Genomic DNA, 21485 nt, shown 5'->3' with positions numbered 1-21485 from the left:
CTTGAATACATGTGTGGAAAAAAAACCCACTGATCACCTGAGGGCCAACATTAATAATCCCTTTTATGATATTAACGCTACACTCAATTCACCCACACAAATAAAAAGAGCCCAGTTTGGTGGGGCTTGATGATCAAACTGAGCGTTTGATGTCTACACTTTCAAAAAGAATAATAAAGTTTGTGAAGTCCAAAAAGGGAGCCTTGTGGTGCCTCGGGCTTTGTGGAAGAGTAAGTAGCTCCTGTATTGTTTGGTTTTCAGCATGTTAAATGAAAAATCTATTTTGCCAATTAAGGCGGTTTTTCATCTATGTGGATTCATGATCTTGTTTAACTTCAAATGCATAGTGTGCATTTATGGGTCCTCACATGGATGTGCAAACATATACCCATGAGTTTCTGTTTATTTTCTGCAAGGCAGTTTGTTATATTATACGTGGTATAACATATTTGTGAATAAAAAGTTGATATATAATTGCTGTCTTTCTAATCATATAAATACAGACACTCCTCCCTCTTTTGTTTCAATGGAATATTTTCCATTCACTATGAGATGAGTGCGTATGAAGCTTCAAACCTCCATCTCTCATTTTCTTTCTCTTGCCTCTGACTTGTTTCATACCTCTCCTTCCCTTCCATCCTTGAACTCATGCATACTAAACTATGCTTGCATTGCAGATGTTTGGAGGAGAAACACATGAATTTGTATGGAATTACAGGTCTATTATGTAAATGCCTGAGTAAGCCCACACCATAAGAGCTGCACCTTTCTTAAACCAAAATGCAAGGAAGACTTGTTGGATGAATATGACTCACAAAGAGGAAACATATATGATAAAATTAAGTGTTTAGGTTAGAGTTCCAATTCTCTTTGGCTTACTTAGAGGAGAAAATCCTATAAATATCTAAATGAATGTCTCAGTGGAAAGCATATTGCACTTTTCCGACTCATTTATTTACGTTAAAAATGTCAGAAATATCAACCATTATCAGCAATTATATAATGTCTATATATATTTTTAGTTGCTTGCAAGATTGCAAAGTGATTTAAGACTGAAAAGTAAATTGTAAGTTCAGAATCATTAGCAAGATTGGGCTCAATTATATTTGTAATTATGTAATTGATAGTTAATTACAATCATGGCCAAATAATAATTGTAATTTTAAAAAGTTGGTTTCTTTTGTAATTGTAATTAAGTATAGGTAATTGACTTTGTAATTGTAATTTCCATGAAAATTCTATAAAATGTGTTAATTATAATTCAACGCAAAACTGGGGAACCATGTTACAGTTCTATGTACAGTTCTACACATATGAAGTGAACAATTATTATAATATGTCTCATATCAAGCTTTGCCACATTTTACCATTTAAAAAATTAAATCGAGAGGTATACTGACACAAAAAAGGCTCAGATTTCCACACCAAAAATATTAAAACCAATATTTTCATTGATTAGGAAGTCTAGCAAGGTGACCAATAGATAGGAAATAAATTAGATGATAGATTTTTAGTGTATTTTACAGCTGATTTAGGTCCTGTTATCATAAGAGATGCTAACAGAAAGCTAAAGCAAGAGGAAAGTTATCTTTTATTAGTTTATTTATTTCAGGCTCAGTAATTGTGATTGAACATTAGTATTTGAGAACGTAACTGTAATTGATTTTCTGAGGACAAAAAAAATTGTAACTGAATAAAAATGTTGCTGTAATCGTACTTGAATTTGACCTGATCATGGGTAATTGAAAATGTAATTGTAACTGAAAAATGGAATTGATTTATTTTAATATTTACAGTAGTTAACGTTCCAGCATGTCAGTTAGAAAAGTTTCAGATAGTTGTGTGTGAGATTAATCCACAGATGAACTAGAGGTTTACCAAAAAACGATTTTTTCTACATCCTTGTTGTTCTACTGGATTTGTTCTGAGTTAGATTTAGAGGAAATGGGTTTTCTCAGAACATTAAAAGGCTACACTGTCTGACCAATAAACACAGGAGGTTGTGAGGCTTTAAGTGTAAATCCACCCTTTGCTGAGGTTGAGTGCACAGTGGTGAGCATCCAGTCGGTGCAGAGGCGATGAAAGGATTGGCGGCTGAGAGGCTTAGGGGGCAAGCTGACCACCTAAATATGGACTTTATTGCCCGGCTTTTGCCACTAAGGGCTGATATTTATGGTACCTAGTGCGTACCCCCACTATATCCTGACACTATGTAGTTAAAATCATAGTACACACTGCTGTAGCCTTCCTCTGCACAGGCCTGTCATCATCACAGTAGCCAACACACAAAGATGGCACGATAAGAAAGCTACTTTTTTTTACTCAAAACAGCATGTGACATAAAGGTGCAGTTGTTTTCTACACTCGTGGCAGTTAGGAAAAAACGAGGGGTGGATAGCGGTGACATCACTGTTGGCATGTTGCCGATAAACTCAGACAAGCATCACATCGGCTGGCCAGCAGCTTGAATGCCCTTTAAAAATTGCTGGAGGAGTGGGAAAGAAGTTTTTGAAGGGCAACAAAGACCGCTGGGGAAATTTGCTTCAAATTCATCCTGAAAATGGGAAGAAAATTGGTAGAAGGGAGGACATTTATCTTAGCGATCAAATAGGAGGAAGAGGCGGGAAAGACAGGGTGTTTTAAAATGAAAGTGTCTATTTGTACGGTTGCTGTACGGACAACACCCGGTGCTATTGGTACGGTTACCGAAGTAAGAGTATGCAGCGTCTCAGGGTTAGGGTTAGGTTATAACCCAATTTCACAAAAAAAATTAGGGTTAGGGGTTTCGTGTAAGGTTTAGTCTTAGTCACACGACCTAAATTGGCCAATGACTGACCTATCACGTGACCCAAACTGGCCAAATAGGGGCGATGCGTTCGAATAGAATGTTGGTATATTGATACGGCAACAGTACGGATAGCCACTGCCTTTTAAAATGCATCAGTAGACCTCCTCACTGCAGTTAGCACGACTTGCTTTGAGACATTTGGTGTGTGCGAAGGATGAAAAAACTGTGACAAACACAGAAAACCAGAATTATAGATCGCATAGAGCGGGGTGTCGAACAATTTTAAACATTTTCTCAAAATTTGCAACGTAATTTGCCAGAATTACATGTAATATTCCGCAGGAATATTCCAGGTTTTTCTTTTAAAAAATTGCAACTTAATATCACTGTAAATAATGTCGTGCTGCAACCCTAATCATATTTAATATAAAACGTATTATGATCATCAAAAAATCCTGCGGGCCAGATTAGATGCTCTGGTTGGCCAAACTTGGTCCACGGGCCTTGGGTTTGATATATGTGGCAAAGAGGGTAACGCTTGTTACTTTACCCCTTTAGGAGGTAAATGAAAGATGTTGAGTGAGTTGCACCCCAAGATTAGCCAATCATATATATTTGTGACTGATGGAAAACCAAAAACCTTATCCAACATTATATATTCCACATTATTGTAATGAAACTGCTCATCCACAAATGTGAACGTTACATTTCAATTCTGAAGCTTTAATGTAGACTCTCACCTGCTTTGCGAGTGATTACACAGTAACATAAAAAAATAGAGCACATTGTTTGCTATTAGGATGCTTTTTCTGGGTTTGAATCTAGGACTCCTTTTGTCCTGCCAGCTTTGTATTAGATCTTGCCTATCGCAAGAGAAAAGGAGAGGGGACATTCATTTTCAAAGAAAGACCCATTCAATAACACAAGGACAAGCTCTAATGCTCTTGATCGAAAACTCCATCAACGCGTGGTCATCTGTGAGTTTCTTTGTCAAAAAAATAATGTAAAGTTGCAGTAATCCTGTTTATATATATATATAGTACACACATACATGACTGTACAAAGCTAAGGAAACTACTCCAGGGCATGTTTAGCCAGCCATGTGGATGGTGTTTGGGCTGGAGGTTAGGGGAATGTTCATGCCCCTGTCAGTCACACAGTGATGTAAAGAGCAGAGACAGATGGTTGACCCACACTCAGTCCCATCTGCATGTTAGTACTCCCATCACACTCGCCCCACCAGTGCTCCCACTGCAGCCTGAGAATGACAACTGCTTTACAGCCCCTTTAAAAAAAGGGCTCGAGCAACAGACAGCGGCAAATGTGACTGACTAAGGACTTTCTACGAAAAACCCTATGACCTGCTTTTTTATGGCAGATGACCGAAAAATAAGAGGAAAGAAGTGGAATGCCATTAACTTGTATAGAACAGCAAAAAGCAAGTGAAGATGCCATTAAAAAAAAAAAAAAAAAAACTTTTTGAGGAAGTCTACTTTCAAGACTTTCTGTTTTATGTGTATAATTTTTCAGGTTTAATTAATAAAATCCTACTTTAATCTTTGCTTTTATATTATACAGAGTTTAACACTTCCATAGTCAATAATAAGTAAAAATCTAAACGCCAAGACATATCTATATCGATATAGATATCGAATTACAAACAATTACAGGTTAAGTGTATCATTTTAATACAAGATCATCCCATCTTTAGCACAGCCAATAAAACATAAATAAAAGAGTTTCAGGTTTCCTTATATGACCCTTGTTTGGCCTGTGGGTGGTAAGACGCAGCACAACTGGCTGATTCAGTGAAAGGTAATAATGTGGCATGATGAATATTAATGTGTCCTCTCACAAAAACTTCTTGAGAGAGCTCACGTTGTAAAACGGGTAAAGAAAGAGGCGTTTTGTGAGGCAGACAGAGGGTCATTGTAGATGACTGGCACGCACGTGGGCACAAGCCGTAAAAAAAAGGCGTTGATGTCAACACAATGGGGGCTCCCAAGAAACTTGCTCACGATAACATACATACTGTAGCGTACACTGAAGGCCCATTCAGTGGCCTCCATGTTGTGTCTGATATGCTCACCTAGTATCTGATGAGTCTCTGCCTTTTCCATTCATGTTTCCACTCTGACCCTTTCACTGCTTCCATTGATCTTCCACCACCAGTAGATTTCCATCCCTTTTGATGCAGGCACAATCTACAAGGCATGTTTTTTTCTCCTCTAATGCAAACGTTCTTTGTCGTCTGGGTGTTGCAGTGCCACGCCATTATCGTGTTTGGACACTTGGACAGAACATTTACCATCTTTGGAGCATTTGAAAAAAAAATAATCACCCTAAATTTGCAACAAATGGATCAGTAATTTGTTTTTATTAGTTGAATATTATTGTTATCTGTCCTAATGACTTGTTTCCTACGTTATAGCTTTCAAACCCAACCAACCTGGCAATACACCCAAAATAAGGTTATTTGGCTTATTTTTGTTTACCAGGCCTTTTCCACCATGTTTAGTTTTTTAATTCTATAGCGATAAAAACGAAACAGGAACAGTTTTACACACCATTTGGTTGTTGTGCGTAAGGCTGGATGACATAAGATTCAAGATATATCAAGTTTTCTATTTTGGCGATATAGAAAATTACAATATCGCTTAGATATAACGCTGTACATTTTTATAGCCTTTTTTGTATCAAATACTTTTAGTAGTCTGCTATAGCTACTTTTCCTCAGTTAGATTTATTACTGAGTGTCTCCTAACCCAGACCTTCCCCTAAACAAGCCACACTACAGAAAACACTCACACATGCTGTCCCGTATAGGAGAAAGAGCCAAAGGTGACACATATTGTGCAGCTGTTTGTTAATAAATGTGCCTGTGTGGCATTTTACAACAGCAAATATTTGAAATAAATACGTCGAGATTTATATTGTATATCACCGTTTGGGGTAAAAATATTGGGATATGAGTTTTGGTCCATAGTTGTGTGCTATTATTCCATTTTTTCTTTTATGGAGACAGTTTCCTTTTTATGGGGGGACCTTTTTAGAAACAACAGGTAAAAGATATTTTAGAAAAACATTCTCTCTCTGTGTGAATGACAGTTGGGACGACTCATATCTCCTTGGAGAATAGAAAATAACATGACGTCCTTTGAGCAAACAACCCTACAGTTAAAAAACTCATGAGGTGCCGCGTGTTGGAGAATTTAAAATCACATTCCATTCGGCCCTACGAGTAAAGTACCATCAATGCAGTAAATATCATAAAGAGATGGGTGAAAATCTTACTTGAGCGCTTAATGATTTAAACCTCAATCATAGTCACATCCCTTTGTGTGTCGATGACTTGAGATTGAATTTCAGGGGGCACTGGGAGCAGTGGGAGTTGAGGAAGGTGGTGGGAAGTAGAGTTCAAGGGTGAGAGGTCAGACAGCTGGAAAACCTCTTTAAATCCCCTTTTTTTTTCACACCACACATTCCTTCACAGCAGGGCTCCATTAGCCAGGCATCTATCTCTGCCTGGTTTAACTCTAGAACTCGTGTGTATCATTATAAACATACTCTGGCACCAAGTCTGCAAAATGGAGTAAATGTTTAATGTGTTCATTGATGTTTCGTTTCCTTTCTTGTCTGTCATATTTTGTTTTGTTATATCAGTATATCTATTATTCCAATTAAGAAACAACAGTGACTTTGGAACTGCTTTAAAAAGTACTGGTAATCCTATCTACCAGTTCCTAATGGATGACAACACAAAAAAGAATGCTGACGTTAGTGTCAATGGCAGTGGTAATCTGGTGATGAAAACTGATTATGTGACAAGATGTATCGTCAAGGATACGTGTGGTACTACTAAGTATGTAAATGTCAGAAAAAAAAAGTTCTATAGTATTGTTATCGTGAACCGATTAACATTCGTATTGCATCGTGAACTCAGTGTATCTTCTCACTCAACCGGCAAATCATAAAAACAATACGGGAAAGTGTAAAAAAGGTAAATCTTAGTTAAGTGTCAGTGTTTTATCAAAGGCAATGGCCCATTTCCCATTAAACCAGTAAGCACTGGGCTGTATTTACTGGTACTGTTAAAGCATATCCTTTTTTTCAAAGTTTAGGCAGAACTTGTTCCCAGAATCAAACCCATAACCTAAGCCACAGACATTAACAAAGTTTTATGCTAACAATATAAATGTGTTTCCTGCTGTAATCCAGTTAAAAGTCATTTTTACAAGCATAAACAGGCTCGTTCCTGGTCCTCAGTTTTTTTTTTCCTTCTTCTTTATGTTTTGGACAACAGCTAGCTTTTATTATCATTTTAGGTCTTAACCAAGCTCATTACCTCCTCTAACGTCTCCCTGGCCTACATTTTCATTGTACACATTCTCTAGACAAGTCATTAGGGGTAAACACCAAGCTGTGACAGATGCCAAGTTATATCCAGTGTTTCTCCAGAGAGGACACAAAAATGATTTCTGGTTTTTGTTTTTTTTTTGGACATCCGCAAGCACACCTAATGGCCATTTTTCACCAGAAAACTCTGCCAAAGAACCCCCTTTGCTTTCCCCAAGGCTGACTTTATGGCCTTATTTTACTGTAAATTCTTACTTCCTTGGGATCGTCCACACAGTAATGAAGGAAAACTTGTTTGTCTCAAAGGCCTGAATTGGAGCTTCAGTTCAGTAAGTATCAAACTAAAACAGAATATCCTTCCATTCATCCATTTTCTGACCCGCTTGCTCCTTTTTTTCAGTGGTCTGCTGGTACATGAAATAGAATACATATTTCTTACTTTACTTTGCTTCAAAATGTGACCACTTGCATTTTTTTTTTTAGCTCATCTTATTATGTTATGAGTTAATTTAACATTAATCTATACATATGCCCAGCCATGCACCAAAATTGATTTTCTCTCCTGTAACTAGGCCTGTGTGATATATCGAGATTTCCATTTTAGCAATATAGAAAATCACAATATTGCCTATATCAATACATTTTTATTTTATAGCTTCTTTTGTATTAGAATACTTCTTTTAGGAGAACTCAAACACACATGCTGTCCCTGTGGCACATATTGTGAAGTTATTGGTAAATAAATTGAAGTCTTTCTGGTAAGACTGTATCGAGTTAAAAAATATGGAGATTTATATCATATGTGGCCATTTTAACAAAAAAATATTGGGATACAAGTCTTTGTTCATATCGCTCAGCCCTACCTGTAACCATTCATTTTGAACTTTAAAAAATAATAAGCAATAGAAAAACTTACAACAACAAATGAAAGAAATGCTTTTTAAAACCTTTCAACATGACAAGGAAAGTGTATTTATCACATCATATAAACAAAGGGTTTAATATTGTTGAGTTGTATTTGTTGATATTTTTTTCCTTATTATTTTAAAGCATGTTTTGGAAAGACACTAAAACATTCACAAAAACAAGTCAATCAATTTCAAATTAAACAAAGTGTGTTAAGTAATGACAAGGTCGTCCTTTACAAAAGATACTTTTACTACAGTTGGCTCACGACAGAAGATTAAGTAAAGATTTGTTCTGTGTTCAACATGAATGACTAAATACAACTGCTCCGACTATAGCCAACCAAGAAATGAAGGAATATTTAACATGGATGTTAAACTGCAGCAAATAATGTTAAACGGATCCTCCACTGTAATCTGCCATCTTGAAATCACATGAATGATGATGTCACACAGCCCCATTTGCCTGTGAACATCCCATTGTTTTCTATTGGAGTGAAGTATTCAGCCTGCTTTTTAGATTATTTAGCAGCTTTTTCGGTCAAAATGCCACTTTGTGGTGCTTTTGGTTGCTTTAAATAATCAGGACAAGTTAAAGATGCCGATAAAAACACTTGCGATGCGAAAAAAATAATCCAAGATTGAAGGGGGCAACAGTTCCAACTCTGTGGTTTGGTTGTAGGCGATAAAGCAGAGAAGAAGAGCTCATTGCACAGCTGACACTCTGGTGGATGAAGTTAGCAAGTACATCACAGACTCTTGAAGACACACAAACCCTGGGGATAGAAGTACTTTTGGCTGGGAGTCCGGAATACAGGTTTTAAAAGAGTAAAGTAGTCCCATTTTTAAAAGTGAATAAAAACTAATGTGGTACAAAAAGAATGCTTTTTGTCAGGCATAGATCATCTTGTTGTGCCCCATCACTTCGGTCTTCAGACCAGGGTCTCCTAGAGATCCCAAAAACTAAATTTAAAACCCGAGGAGACCTGGCGTTCCAGGCAGTGGCCCCCAGACTCTGGAATAACCTGCGGACTCTTTTAAGAAACTTTTGAAGACTTTGCTTTTCAGAAAAGCTTTTAGTTAACTGGATTTTAATTTTTTATTATCCTTATATGATGTTGCTCCTATGATGTAAATGTACCCATGTTTTGTTTGTATTCATTTCTCCACAGCTCTGTATAGCACTTTGTGATTTTATCTGCAAAAAGCAATTTATAAATACATTACTTATTTACTTGCTTAATAAGCACATTTCAAAGATTTTAGGCAGCATTTGTAAAAGTAGTGAATGATTCCTTAAAAAAAAAGTTGGAACTAAAAAATAAAACCTTTTCCCAACCTTTTTAACCGTCTGTGCAGAGGTTGCTTCATATTTCTTCAAAATGCCACAATTTACCGGTATGTGGGAGCTTTTCTGGTGACAGGAAAAGTACCTCAAAGATATTTTATCCTCCAAAGATCTTTTATCCACTTTAAAGTCTCCATAGCAGCGTTGATTCAAACACATTTTGGTTAGCTGCACATAGCAAGAGTGGCTGAGGATGTTCAAAGGGTGAATAGGTCAATGTTATTGTGTCAACTTATCTTTTCAGCTTGTCTTTATGGGTTGATAATAATAAAAAAAAAATACACTTGGTATATTCACAAAATAAACTTATCATTTTTGTATTTTGCCTGATTCAAGCTAACTTCTATTTCCCATATTACTGTGAATAGACAGATTATTTTGCAATGGGTTTTTTTTTTCAAAGCATGCTTCAGATGAAATGTCATGAAGATAAACAAACCTTAATGCCCTCGCTTCCCATTTTAATGGGTCAGGGAGATGGTGAACTCATATCATGCAGGGTTGAGTAAAAGGTGAAATGAATACATGCGCCCTCGTGGACTAAAGCAGAACCCGACAAAGGAACAAAAAGAACATGACAAAAATGTCTCTGGGGGCTTTGCAGTGTCATAAAATGAAAATATCAAAGAGGTACAAATAAAGACCTTCGCTGAAAATACTCAGGAGCTTTAAAAACATAGATAATAAAGCATTTCATCATGTGAAAAAATGTTGCGTAGTCAAATGAAATTGAAACAGAGCATTAGTAAAATAGATCCGAGCCTTTCCTCCTCACCATCCTTCAGACCGAGTGCTGGCTTTCATTTAACCATTTTTTTTTTTTTTTTACTTCTTTCCATTCATATTTCTATTTGTATTGGTTACTCATCATAAAAGTTGTGTACAACTGCCTCGCATATTTGGATCGCCCTCACTCGACTTCCGTCAATGGATTGAAAAATACGAGAGTTTTGGTTTTTTCAAAGCCTCCGGGCCTTGAAATGCATGCAGGCCAGAATCCAAAGTCCCTATTCACAGCTAAGGGAATAGGCTAACTGGATAGTAATGATTCATAGCGAGGGAGAAATGAAGAAAGAAGAAAAAAAAAGGAGGAGGGAGAATAAATGAGAGGCATGGGAGAAGAAAGAAAATGGGCATTATTATGACTTTAAACTCTGGGGTGGACAGAAAACAAAGCAATTATCTTTCGCTAAATAGCACAAATTGGTAACTTGATGGTAACGGATTGAAGACTTGGTTTAATGCGCTGTATTTTAGGTGCATTTGATTAATATTGAATATAATAATAAGCAGAGGAGTTCATTCGCAAGATGCTCCGCCAAACAAACAGACTTAAAAATTCTTTCCCACGAAGCCATTAAAATTTTCAACTCCCTAATTAGAAGAGATGCAATTAAATAGAAATGAGGAGAGAAAACTGACTTTTCCCAAAATTGGTGTAAGTACTTTAAAATAAATAAAAAATACATTAAAAAAGAAGCAATTATTTAGGAGGTGATATTTATTGGGTATGAATTTAGTGATTCCAATTCTACTAATAAATTCAGTACTGGATTGTTAATTTAAGTTGACTTTGCATTGCCCAATTTGGTTTGTCACTGCTGTTTCTGGGATGAATTTAAAATTTGAACTAAACTAAGTTCACTTTGGGATAAATAAATTCAAATTGTATCTTTAACATCAATGACACCCAATATTACACGTGTTGTATGTTTAAAATTATTAGTATTTGTACTTGTTTTGCCATAGACTTTGCAGAATATTGAGAGATAATATGTTCACATATTTGCTAGTTTTTAATACCTATTCCTGCAAGCATGGAACGAATAAGTGTGTGTTTGTGTGCGATTTAGATGGCTTTCACCATGGCCCTGATGCCACAAACACAAGCACGCACACGTACGTGCACGCCCCTGTGTACACACAGAAAGCAGCTTAACAGGTACTGGGAAAAAAGGTAATCAGTATTCTATTCTATTCTATTCAGCCTGGGTCTCATTTTAGCATGAAGCATGGTGTTTGCTGGCATGCCATGGGGAAAGCCTCTATAGTAAATTAGAGACAATAACATGCAATGAGGGGATGGAAAGTCAACAAGATAAACCGGGCCAGCGATAAGTTTGTTGTTAAATAAATATTTGTTTTGCGGCAATATTGCATGGTAAATCAAAGAAAACGATGATATGCGAATAGGAATGACACAAGCTCTATAGTGACGCTTGTATGTTTTCTGAAGTAGCCATTAGAGACTCGTCTCACTACAACAGGAAAACATTCATGTGAAAAATGAAAACGCTATATAGGATGTTGGCTTTCACTAATATTATTGCTTTTCAAACATTAGTCTGAAATAAAAAAAAAAACAAACTAAAACCTGACTCTGGTGTGGTTAATTAAAGAAAAAACAAAAAAAAAAACCTGTAACCCTTTTAAAGCAGACCACTCGTCAATAAACAAATAAAAAACACCAAATAAAAATCTATTTTGGATTTTATTATTTTTATTTTGAAAATTAAAACAACACACAATCTTAAACAAATGTATTCATACTTTCACCTTGTCAAATAATAATAACAATAAAATGCAATATAATATATCTGAGCTGCCACAACTACCTAAAACTCTGTATTTGTGATACAGTACAGTCGTCCCTCGTTTATCGCCGAGGGCTACGTTCTAAAAATAACCCGCAATAGGTGAAATCCGTGAAGTAGTCGGCTTTATTTTTTACAGTTATTATACATGTTTTAAGGCTGTAAAACCCCTCACCACACACTTTATACACTTTTCTCAGACAGGATATAACAATTCTCTATTGTTTAAACATTCTCAAAATTCAAACCTTCGTAGATTTTAAAACATAAACCTGTTTTCAAACATACAGCACTTCAGAGTCACACTGCTAGCGATCAGACATTAATGCCGAATGCAATCAAAGTCTTTGTTGACAATGACGCCAGGCCGTCACGTCGTCAACACAGACACCGGTCAGTTCACCCATTCAATCATGGAGTAGAAGCTGTGTGTGACCACCTGGAGCTGTATGACACGGCCTTTATAACCAGGACCAGACTAGGAAAGATTAGGTGTGGAGGAGAATCAGTGAGGAGGTGGTAGTAGCAGGTAAAAGTTCTCTCTGTAGCACTGAGCTAGGATAGCATTAGCCGCTAATCACACTGGCTTTTTTCACTGGTGGTTTATGTTTATGAGAGGAGAAAAAGGAGCACAGCTCCTCGCTTCAGCAGGCAGTGAAACTCACCGAGTTGGATGTGTCTTGGGTGGGTGAACGCAGCATTAGCCAATCAGGACACAGAACACAATGCGCGTTCATACGCTGTAAAAAAAATGCATCCAAATTTGCACTGTAAAAAAAATCTGCAAAACACAAAGGCCGCGAAAGGTGAACCGCGTTACAGCGAGGGACTACTGTATATCAAACTTGATCAAAAATGTCTTTAAGGTTGCCATAAATTCTTGATATCAAAATTATGTCATGATCCAAAAAAGGTTGGGAACCACTGCTTTATAATTTCTATGAGATTTTAATAATAATAATAATAATAATAATAATAATCATCATAATCATAATAATAATGATCATTTATATTTATTTAGTACAACTTAGTAAAACTTGATTTGTTATTATTGCATCAAGTCTATTTGAGTCATGGTGCAAAGCTAACTGATATTTTGAGGTACTAAATGCATCACCTACTGAGAAAAAACTTTAAATGACTGTTTTAGATATTACACTTTTTGTCTAGCCCGAGTATGGTCCAAGTGTGTGTGTGTGTGTGTGTGTGTGTCGGTCACTAACAAGGTCCCCTGAGTCCACCTAAATCACCTAGGATTGGCTCATAGCCAGGTCAGCCCATAAACCAACCCACAGCAACAACATCAACACTGAGGATGGTGTGTATCTGTGTGTAAGAAACTGCTTACGTGTATTTACAAAAACAAAAAAACAAAAAAACGGATGTGGAGAAAAGAACGACAGAGAGAGAGAGAATTTTAGTGCTTCTGTAACTGCTTGAAATAGAAAATATAAAAACATCTATCCTGGGCTGTGATTCTAAACTAGTGTGGCTTTGGGACCCACCATAACTCTTTAATAATTAGCCACAACACAAAATAGCAAGAATGTTAAAAATATGAAATGAAAGCATGGTGCAGCTCCGGCTTGAGATAATTAAAGCAAAAGGCACTTTTGTGGAAATAGAAATTTTATTCTACAAACTTAAAATAGTTTCATCCAGGAGTTTGATTGGATGTAAATAAAGTATACAAGTGAAGTTTGTGTCTGATAAAAAAAAATTACTACCATTACTAAGTAGATAAATGCTACATATCAATCTGTTTTGAAAGTATCAAGTAACACATTTCACATTTAAAATCTGCTTCACATAAATCCCAATAAAATGAAAAGTTCAACATCTTAAGTATTTTTTTTTTTTGCAGGTGCAACCCACCGAGTAGGGGTCAACCCATGTGTTGAATTAAGAAACACAAATCCAAAGCTGACTTATTTTGACTTCATGTATTGTTTGCAACAAAAACCACAATCCCCTAACTTAAAACACATTGCCTTTTTATGTCTTAAGCCAGGACGACTGGGAATTGTTTGTATCCTGCTTTTCTATTATATGTTAACACAGCGTTGTAATTATTATTATTTTTTCTTCCAATTACAGTCATCTTGCAATTACATGGACTTTACCATTATCTCGACGCCCACTTGTTTGGGTTTTTTACACTTCCTAAGCTCTGACATTTTCATTTCAACTTATTCCTAAATATGAATGTTTCATCATACCATGCTTGTTTTATTCGCCCTTGGTTAACCTTCATCCCCTTTTTACTTTTACTCCCCTGCCAGTGAGAGTGTAGAGATGACAATATCATCACACGTGTCAAAATCATGGGCTGGGGACCAAATCCAGCCCCTTGGAATGAAACTCAACAATATTTACAGGCGCTCACAGTTTTCCCTGTGCTTATATTGCATGGTTGCAGTCATTTTTTATATTAAGTTGTTGAAAAAGCTCATATAATTATTACATTTCCCCTGGTTAATAAGAATGTATTGCTTGGATCTGGGTGGCAGCAGCTCAGTCCGTAGGGAAATGGGATGGGAACCGGAGAGTCGTGGACCAAAAAAAAAAAAAAACGAAAGTTGTCCTGTTTGTGCATGACTGTGAATTAAGCCTGTGTGTGTGAGAAGCATGTCCCTAAAATAATGGAGTGAAATGTAATTTCCTTCAAGGTTTACTAAAGTAATTCAAAAAAATATTGTTGGTTTCTTACATATCTTAGTATTTTATGTACAGTGCAAACTAGGGCACAATGTTGAAATAACTCGTTTTCCAGCATAAAATCTGTGGCCCACTTGAGATCAAACTGCTTCATAATTGGCCTCTGAACCAAAATGAGTTTGACACCCCTGATGTATAGTATTTACACAAGTCTGCAAACAGTATTGAAACATAAAAAAAAAAACACACACAAACACACATATCCACTGTAAAGGCATTTCATTGGCCACGTTTACATGGGAACTTTAATTCCCCTTTAAAGCGGAATAAGAGTTAATTAAGTTAAACACTTAATTCCTAATGCTAATGTAATTATAAATTAAACTGAAATCCGAATTAGGTGGCTGGTTTATTCTGATTTTAATTTTGAATTAGATAATTCCTCTATCTTGTATACACTTAATTCCCCTTTAAGTTAATTCCGGTCATTCTGCACATTCGCAATAAATCTTGGTGACTACATGATGATGGCTGCCCGGACTCCAGCTGAGACTATTTATTTAATACGAGCTTTAGAAGATATGGATATCATGAAAAGAGTGGATGGACGGAAGCATTAACATGCAGACTTTCACACTGACACACACAAACTTATTAAACACACACGGACCTCTGTAAACACAACAGGCTTCAACGGACGACGGGCACTAAGACCCAGAGACGGCGTAAATGCAGCCCCGTACTGCATGCACAGGTTGTAATATCACCAAGTTTATCATTGTACCAGTTGTTAGAGCTGCTATCGTTACCAGGGAGAAACTATTAATTCCTAGTGATTGTTTTCCAGAGTTTTACTGGGCTTTATTTACCGGTGATTAGTTCTTATCTCCCTTCCGCTCCACGGACCAAACTGAAACTGTGTGTTTTAGTCCAGCTGCTGCTTCAAAACTACAATCAAAATATTAGTGAAAACAGTTCTCATGTGTGGTCTTTTGTGTTATAGCTGACAATATAAGGTTTATTGTTTGTTTTTCTTGATATACGTGACACGTGACCAATCAGAGCCTTCCCAATCCCCAGACCTAAAGCGGAATTGAATAAAGACAAATAAACCGGTTTTCCATGTAAACCTCAATTCGGAATTACTATTACCATGTAAACACGAAGCAGAACACTTTAATTCCGAATGGTTTTAATTCCGAATTCAAAAAGATAATGTAACCGTGGCCAATAAAATGTTAAAATTTGGCCAAAGCAAAACGCTCATCAAAGAAACAAAGAGAGGCCTTCACAAAGCAAACAATGGAGAATCGAAAGGATCAGTGTGACGACAAAACAGCAATTCCTTCAATAAGGCATCCATCCACCTCCTCCATATGTGAGGAAAAGCACGTTGTTTGGCTTTGTGGAGGAGGCATTGGATGTTTGCAGGGTGGGGGTGAAAAGTGTGGAGACAGATCCAATGACACCTTGACATTTGAGCCTGAAACTAACTAATCGATTGAGACTCAATTATTCATTTGTCTGTTTAGCATAGAAATGGAGGAATTCAATGTAAATTGGAGGCAGAGGAGAAGAATAGGACTGATCGCCATGATGAAGGTAGAAGACGTTGGAGCTGCCATGTCTGGCTTTAGCTAATGATCACCTACAGCATTTTAATGACTTTCCCATTAAAGAATCACGTTGATGCAAAACTAGCTTGTCAGAATTGATTGCTTTGTCTACGATTCCTTTTTTTTTAAAAATCATTTACTTGTTACATTAGACAATATTTGCTGTTGCGATGCTTCTTTGAGCTTTGATTGGGAGGAGAAATTGAGCCGAACAGATGGCTTGGAAAGGGAATTGCTCATCAGATGTCTGGTGCATTCACATTCTCTATTCATTCTCATTTTGATGTTGTCTCTGTTCTGTGTTAACAGGGCTTTAAAACAACTAGATGAACAGGAATGTGTAAGCTAAATGTATACAGTACCTATGATGGCTGCAAACGTGAAATGACAACGTTGGCTTTATATGTAGATCCTTTTCCAAGTCATGGTGATGTTACCGTGTTGGCTGTGAGAAAAAGAGAAAAAAAAAGAAAGAATTTAGAGGTAGAAGCAAACATATTTTATGAAGAAAAATTGTATCTATAGTTTTGCAGGCACAAGACAAAAAGATACAAACGGGAACTATTTGTTACTGCACAAATAGTGTGATGAAAATGATTGAAATGAAAGTCAGTGGTATTTACTTATCTACTGACAAAAATATAGCACATGTCATAAATAGAAAAAAAAGGTCCCTTTCCACAAAGAAATTAACCTCTTACCAAGAATACGTTTATTATTGGTCAAACTTGAATGCCCAAAAATATCAAAATGTGGTTAGGAACCCAGAAGTACAGGAGGTGTCATGGCCGCTAGAATAATCCTTGCATTATGGAAAAGTACTATTCTAGATTCTTAAAAAAAAAATGGTTAGACCATATGTTTGAAATAAAATCACATGAACACATGTTGGCTATGCTGAATGATCAAAATGAGAACTTTGAATGGTCATGGAGCCAAATCATGGACACTAAGGAGACACTATGAACATTTGGTTAGGATTTGGATATATAATGTAGGCAACTATATAAAGCCTTGGGAATGTCCATAGTAGCTGCTGTAACACTGTCAGTATTATTCTTACCCAGGGGTAAATAAACATTGGACTGTGGAACCGTTGGAAGTGTAAGAATCCGTTTCCCGGCTGGATTTTATATAATTTAAGATTCTTAATGTTTATTTACTCTTTAGAAACAATAAACACAAAAACTTTTGTCATAAACTCAAGTAAATGAATGCATAATGAGTTAGTGAAGAAAAATACCTACATGTAAACTTAGGGTTATTCTCATCAACCCCTTATCCCCTTGTTGTTCTAAACAATGAACCTAAAAATGAATACAACCAGAATTCCTTGCTGTGGTTCTTTCCTGGATCCCAATGTTTTGGAAGTGGACCACGGGCCCTTTTGTAAGAAAAGTCCAGTCCAGTTAACAAGGCCACAAACACACACATTGAAAACAAAGTACGGTGCCCTGTGTCCTGGCTACTCCTCTATTTTTCCAGAAACTGAATATAGCTACAGCCTAGCTCCCTCCCAGTCACTGCATTCCAGAGACAGAATAGATGGCCCTGCTTAGGATGACATTTTAATGAGTGTGTGTGGGAGAAAGGCTCTTAGCGGGTGAGGAGGGAAGGGCGCTCACATGCACCAGCGCATGGAAGCACACCAAGTCTAATGCACACTGTTACAAAGAGCTCCTGAGCACAAGTGTCACTGATGAGCAAAAGATTAAACCAATGCTAACGGCTAGTTTTAACAAAACACGCGCACACCAAACAAAGTCAAAAAGGAATTTAAAAAGGAAATATTGTCATGTATTGACATTCTCAGGGAATGAGTTTTTCTACCGTGCCAAAAAAAAGTCGATGTGTTTGTTGAAAGGATAAAATACACTTCCGAGGTTCTTGTTGTTACAGGTTCAGATTGCAGGAAAGGTCAGACACCAAGGTACGGCACAAATATGTGGTGCAAGATACAGAGAAAATAAAAAAAGAAAAATAGATAAGAGTATTTAAAAGATGATAAATAAAAAAATAAATAAACAGTGAGAACAATGAAGACAAATATATTGCACAGTTACAAATTGTAGGAAGTTACTGAACACCTCTTATGTGTTCAGTAACCGTATTGCACTGGGATAGAACGTGTGTATTATAAAAAAGATTATTAATTGTATTGACTTTCATTTATGAAGGAAACAAAAAAGTGTCGTGCTTTTTTTTTTAGTCTGGTGATTTTAGGACAGATGTGCAGATGAATGGGCATTACTAATTAGCCAAAAACATAACTTACAGAAATGTGTCGACACATCATTTCTCAAAGTGAAGGCAGAGATAGTTAAACTCAGCAGTGGCAGATTATATTAACCTTTTAGAGGAAGTGTTTGCATATGGAAGAAGGAGGGGGAAGACAGAGAGAGAGAGACAGAGAGAGACAGAGAGAGACAGAGATCTGCAGTATAGCTGGTGGGTTGAATTGATGAGACTGTAGGTATCTGCATGGCTGCACATTTTGACTGGGCTTTGGATCGGACAGAAAAAAAAGAGAGGAGAAATTGGAGTGGGGAGGTCAGAGCAAGCACAGGAGGTGAAGCGCACGCACACACAGACACACATACACACACACACACACACACATTATTCCTGAAAGCCTCTCATCTTCAGCTCCCCAGATATAACCTTCAATTAACCTTCCTCCTGGATGGAGCGGCAGTAGAGTGGTCTGAAGAAGTAAGAGTGTCTTTCATTACGCATGCAAAAGTATGACGTTCATGCATTTATTTGCTGATGGGCTTCTTCCCATGAACAATTAAACCCTCACTTCTCTAATCAGCATCCAACTGCAGGTCATTAAATATCAACATGGTTAAAAAAAACGTTTCTTTACTCGTTTCATACTCAGTATATATTGTTTCAATATTTAATCCAACTATTTTCTCCACGTGCTTACCCTGCTTGAAGCTTTGGGGCCTAAATCAGCTCACTCAGTGCTGAAAGAGGAGTACACACTAGAAAAGTCACTAGCAAAGAGATGTAATTACAGAACTCTCTCCTGGTCAGACTGCCATAAGCAGGCCAGATACCATTGTACACTGATAGCACTCACAAAGGTCTCAGCCTGAGGAGGCTCCGCTATATTATGACTACCGCTATCAGCAACATGCATAACCCTGAAAGCACAGAACAGCAGCAGATCCACTGAGGCGCACACACACTGAAAACCATGTTTACCTCCAAATCCCAGACAGGTCTGAACCCCAAAACCCTTTGACCAAATAAACCCTGTGTCCGCATCTGACCAGCAACCCTAAAGCTTGACTCCATCTCATTCATCCAAACTTACACAACACCAAGAGTAACACATAGCTTCGTTTCCATGTGGGGCCAGGCTGGTTTCCTCTGGGACTTTTATTTTCTTAGTCGGTCTTCAGGTCAGAGCCACAAAAACTCTACTCACCCCACCTGCTGCTCTCCTGTGTACCGCCTCCGTGTGTGGGCGTGGGGGTTAAACCGGACCATTTTCCGGAAAGCCCATTATATAGCGTATAGTGGCGCGGACGCAACCATGTGTTGTGGACCGAATTATTTTCCAGGTGTTAATGAAATCATATAATTTATTTGTGCTATTTAGATTTAATTTAAGAGGTATAAAGAGAGTTTTTGTTTCTGTTATATTTATGTTATTTTATGTCCCATGATGTGTATTTTTAAATAATATATATATATATATATATATTGTTGTTCATTTAATTCCTATTCCTACACACGTCATACTCAACTGCCCCATGATGCATTGAGAGCGGATTCCAGCTAAGAGTCCCCTTTTCCAAACAAAAGCATCTCTTCTTTTGTTCCGTTAGTTTTTAACACTTTGATAAATAGGGCTCTTGTTTGAAGTTAACCGAAAGTTTTGCCAGTAGCACAAAGGTGGGTCTCCAAAATGTCAGCATGAAATGTGCTTCCGCGAGTTTTATGAATCAAATGACCACATGTTGATATTCTACTTGGTCACTTTCTTGCTTAAAATGCTTTCAGAACTTTCAAAGGTGGAGAATCAACAGAGATATTTAGCCTCAGTGCTTCAGGTTTTTGTCGTAGGTTGAAATGCATCTTGGTAAACTTGGAAGTATAGTTCAGTAGGAACAATCATCATCTTAATCCTCCTACTATATAGACTAGACAGTATATACTCATTGAGTTTGTAGTGCATACGGAGTATGCCATTTCAAACACTGCCTACTACTATTTAGTCCCCAACAGCTGATCATTTTATCCCTTTGATTTGTGGTCTGCGTTCACACGACTGCATGTCTCCAAACTGACAGGATCAACCATGTCAGTTACAGAGCTGCTTGTTTTTGATGGATTATAACTCAAATCATACGCTGTGCCGTGGACATGATTTTTAGCAGTAAAAGCAGTCAGGAGAACAAGGTGAAGGTGAAGGGCGTCATAGAGCCGTGTGTGTTCTCCCTTAGCTCTAGCAAGAACTGAGCTGTGTCTTCAGCCTACTAAACATGTTAAAGCCTTGTTTATCCAGTGAGTTTCTCTAAAAACATCCTTCACTGCTTCACTTCTGCAGTGAGTCGATTTAAATGTTTTATAGTGTGCACATACACCCAAACAAAACAGACTTTCTAAAGAAACAAAGAGCTAGCAGAGCGCAAAAAAAACGCTTTAGGATGTGTCTATGTGAACACACCCTAAGAAAGTTCAATGAACCAACACACATTTGTAAAATATTGAAGGAAACCCCCGTAACAAACAAATGCAATTAAACTCCTATCTAATAACATTGATACATTTGAAGAGTCCTTCCTATAATGCCTGGTTTGTTGAAAGGTTTTGAATCCAAAACTCTTGGACACAGCTTGTAGCTTGTAAATTGGATTGTCATTCTTTAAACAAATATTATGTGATAAATCTATTGACGGATGTGATTTATGTTGAACATTTGCTTTCATTTGCTAATACGTTCCAAGCCACGCTCCAAACATGCAACAGCAGTGATTCATTGTCATATTATAAAAGCTAATGCAAGGTTGTAAATCAAATTTTAATTCTGCAACATGAGATTTTTATTTGCATAATTTATGTTTACTTAGCTCACAATGATTCTGACTTGAAAAGTTGACGTACTGTATCAATGACACATTTATCATTATCATTCTCTGATTTAGTTGAGAATTTTACCATCCAACCGTCATACAATATTTACACATTATAGTTGTACAACTG

At 37.0% G+C, this 21485-nt stretch overlaps 1 protein-coding gene across 16 annotated transcripts in view; it reads right to left on the bottom strand.

Annotated features, from left to right (window-relative positions):
* The window catches only part of ptprsa (protein tyrosine phosphatase receptor type Sa), a 283168-nt gene that overhangs the window by 145439 nt on the left and 116244 nt on the right, over positions 1–21485 (bottom strand). For 15 of the 16 annotated variants that reach the window (XM_028444079.1, XM_028444078.1, XM_028444082.1 and 12 more), the window contains one exon: positions 16628–16710. The exons of the other annotated variant lie outside the window; for it this stretch is intronic. The gene's annotated coding sequence lies outside the window, so the exon portion shown is untranslated. The remainder of the gene's footprint in view (positions 1–16627; positions 16711–21485) is intronic. 16 annotated transcript variants of the gene reach the window in all.

Source organism: Gouania willdenowi, chromosome 4 (genome assembly GCF_900634775.1).
Source record: "Gouania willdenowi chromosome 4, fGouWil2.1, whole genome shotgun sequence".
In the NCBI taxonomy this organism is placed as follows: Eukaryota; Metazoa; Chordata; class Actinopteri; order Blenniiformes; family Gobiesocidae; genus Gouania; species Gouania willdenowi.
This window is presented reverse-complemented; position numbering and strand designations above follow the sequence as displayed.